The sequence below is a fragment of the Giraffa tippelskirchi genome, chromosome 8 (genome assembly GCF_054371585.1).
Source record: "Giraffa tippelskirchi isolate mGirTip1 chromosome 8, T2T-mGirTip1v1.2.pri, whole genome shotgun sequence".
In the NCBI taxonomy this organism is placed as follows: domain Eukaryota; kingdom Metazoa; phylum Chordata; class Mammalia; order Artiodactyla; family Giraffidae; genus Giraffa; species Giraffa tippelskirchi.
The window spans coordinates 137,897,753-137,901,499 of NC_137282.1; the positions used below are offsets into that span (position 1 = coordinate 137,897,753).

The following is a 3,747-nucleotide window of genomic DNA, read 5'->3' on the forward strand; positions in this document are numbered from 1 at the left end:
ATGGGATGGGGAGGGAGGAGGGAAGGGGGTTCAGGATGGGGAACACATGTACACCCATGGCTGATTCATATCAATGTATGGCAAAACAACTACAATATTGTAAAGTAATTAGCCTCCAATTAAAATAAATACATTTTTTTTTAAAAAAAGAAAGAAAACTGTGCATGAGCTGATCATGCACCATGTAACTCTCTTCCTCTGTCGTTAAAAATCTCTTCCTGAAAGCCACTGAGGAATTCGGGTCTTTTGAGCATGAGGGACCCCATTCTCCTTGCTTGGTGCCCTGCAAAAATTGCAGCACTTTCCTTCACCACAATCTGGATCAGTAGATTGGCATTGCTGAACATCTGGTAAATGGACCCAAATTTGGTTCAGTAGCACAGCAGGATCTTTTTAAAAAGATGTGCACACATCTCAAAGATGCAGAGAAACAATTTACAGGTTTACCAAAAAAAAATGTTCTGAGAAAAAGGAAGAAGGAACATCTCTTCCCTTATACATACCAGTAATTAAGTGTCTTACTTTTAATAATTATATGTCCTGAAAGTTGATTGGAGGGAATGAAGGAGGCAAGGGTTTCAAGTGAAAGCACAGACCGAAGAATCCCGTTAACATAGCCAGTGAACTGTTGCTATGAGGAGGAGGCCAATGCAGCACTCAGTGACCCAGTCTGGATACTGCAAATTTGATGAAAAAAAAACAATAATCATTTTCTTTTGAATCAATTTCTTTTGAAATCACAAAAATAAATAATTCTGTTACTCTAAAGACACAAAATAAATTTATATGAGGAATCAATCAAATTTAGTATGAGCATTAATAAAAGTCAAGTCTACAAACAAATAAATTGTGTAACTATTGTCATCATCTTTTTTCATCTTATCTGCGTGTATGTTGCTGAAAACAGGAGAAGTTGGCATATGAGACTCAATATTATTGACATGTTTAGAAGAAATCAGCTAGTTCAGTTTTCAATGTTTAAATTCTTAGGAGATTTGACTTTATAAAATATTAATGCTTATTAATTATATAATCAGTATTAAATATTTAGAGGAATAATTTAGATATTTTAAAGTTAAATGCATTGACTATCAAAGCAAACACAAAAATTCAAAAGTCCTTTGGATATTTAAGATTTCAGCAATACAGTTAAGCCAAAACTGGCACTCCCACCTGCTGAGGGGGTCAATTCCAGGACCTCAGTACCTTCTTTGAGGACTGAAAGAAGTTACTTGTATTTCTCCAAGTATTAGCAGTATCAGAGCCACCTAGCATAGCACCTGGCACAAAGCAACTGCTCAGTTAAAGTTTGCAGAATGGCTTGTTTTACTTCAGATGTATTATGTAGCTGAGCTCCTATTCTGAACGAGAACTTAGGAATACAGTAGCTGGGAAAGGTCGCATCACTAAGAACGGACATGCCATGACTAGAACACATTTGTGGTCTCCTATGTGTTGGTGAGAGCAAAAGTTGCTTCTGTGAAAAAACTGTAAAAGAAGAAACACTTATTTTGACTCTTTCTCTTCAGGTCCCAGGAGCTTCAGGATCTGGAGTCCCTCATCAGGGTGGAGGGGTAAGACCCAGCCCAGCGAGCCCCTAGCTCTGATTCTCCACTCTCATCCTCCAGCTGTAGATATGGCCAAGTTCAAGAACCACACACGCACAACCAGTCCTGAAAATGACACAGAAACAGCATCAAAAAATCCCAATTGGGATTTCCCTTGCAGTCCAGTGGCTAAGACTCCACACTCCCAGTGCAAGGGGCCAGGGTTCGATCCCTGGCCAGGGAGCTAGATCCTGCATGCTGAAACTAAAGATCTCACATGCCGAAACTAAAGATCCCACATGCCGCAACAAAGACTGAACGTCCTGCTTGCCACAACTAAGAGCTGGCACAGCCAAATAAATAAATAAATAAAAAATTTAAAAAGTTATGACCCTGATCACGATGATACGAGTCTCTTATGGGGATGGACTGTAAGTTCTCAAGGAATGTGTTTTACCAAGAAGCACAACAAGAAGGGCCTGAAGAAGGCACAGGCCAATAACACCAAGGCCATGAATGCACGTGTTGAGGCTATCAAGTCTCTCATGAAGCCTCAGGAGGTCAAGCCCAAGATCCCAAAGGGTGGCAGCCACAAGCTAAGTCGACTTGCCTACACTGCTCACCCTAAGCACAGAAAACCTGCTCATGCCTGCATCACCAAGGGTCTCAGGCTCTGCCAGCCAATATCCCAGGCCAAGACTGAAACCAAGGCCAAGGTCACAACTGCAGGTGCAGCTGCACCTCCAACTCCAGCTCAGGCTCAGGCTCTCAAAGGTGCCCAGGCACCCACAAAGCCTCCAGAGTACAGGCCTTCATCTGCCAATGTGAGGACAGAAGGACCAGTGTGACCCCTGGGCTGCTGTCTGCACCGGACTGGTGTCCTCCTGTGCTATTTGACAAATAAATCTGAGGTAGGATCTGTCAGTCAAAAAGAAAGGAAAAAAAGGTTGATTCTGATATTGTCCAACTGAACTGCAGTTCTGTGTATTGACAACCTGATATGAGATAATTTACCTTCAGCAGGGACCACCTATGCTGGTAATTGGCAGTAAGCCCATCCTATGGGCTTCCCTGGTGGCTCAGATAATAAAGAATCTGCCTGCAATGCAGGAGACCTCGGTTCAATTCCTGGGTCAGAAAGATCCTCTGGAGAAGGGAATGGCAATCCACTCCAATATTCTTGCCTGGAGAATTCCATGGTCAGAGGAGCCTGGCCGGCTACAGTCCACGGGGTTGCAAAGAGTTGGACACGACTGAATGGCTAATACACACAGAAGCCCATCAGAGAGTTGTGCATAAGCATGGGCAACTCCAAGAAATGTACACTGAACAAAATGCAGATACACAGAGCATGAACCCTGTGCTAAATTAGGCTAATCAGATAAGAATAAAAGGATCCAGAGAAAAGGTGTAAAATAAGGGAGTTTAAATCTGAGCCAAGAAAAGTAAGCAGCATAAGACTGTATCTTTATAACTTGACTATCAACTGTTTGCTTCTTGAGGCCCTCACACTGGTCTAAAAATTAGATGTGACCTGGAAAAGATTCCGAATGCCTCATGGAGGAGACAAAAATAAAACTATTGTGAATTTGTGCACATCTTAAACCTTAAATTGAAAGTGTTACCTACCCGTTTTATGCTTTGGAGTTGTTCTAGGGGCAGAATCCCAAAAGCAAAGTGTTCTGAAGCCCTCAAACTCCTTGCCCTCTAAATTTGTATTCCCTGGCAAGGGCCAGCAAAATTTACACGAAACAAATCTGGTGGAACCAGGAGGAGAACCTTTCTGTCTCCTGGCAGCCCTAAGAGTGTCAGGAGATAATTTCCAGCTTATTTACCTTGCATTATGAGACAGTTACAGATGTATTACAGCTCTCCTCAATCACTTAGTTACGAGCATATTAACTTTCCTAGTGGCTGGAGTAATATCTCACTATTTGAGAAAGAGAGGAGACGTGTTAGTGATTAAGTGACTTAATAAACAATCTGTCACTTTTCAAGTTTCATAAACCCGAGCACGTTTATGAAGGACAAGAAGGTAGGCTTCTTTGTGTGTTTGATATAAAGCTTATGAGAAGTGAGGGAAGGATAATTTCAGGGTCTCCTAGACTCCCTTTCTCATTTAAATGTATTCTCTGACAAAGCAGATAAAAATGAAATCTATTTAGAAAATAGTTTCCACGTTTGTTATTGAGCAAATAAG

The 3,747-nt window shown here is 41.5% G+C and overlaps 1 pseudogene; it reads left to right on the forward strand.

Moving 5' to 3' along the window:
• The first annotated feature begins 1,636 nt into the window (after positions 1-1,636).
• On the forward strand, positions 1,637-2,395 carry LOC145519018 (large ribosomal subunit protein eL29 pseudogene; annotated as a pseudogene).
• Positions 2,396-3,747: the final 1,352 nt, after the last annotated feature.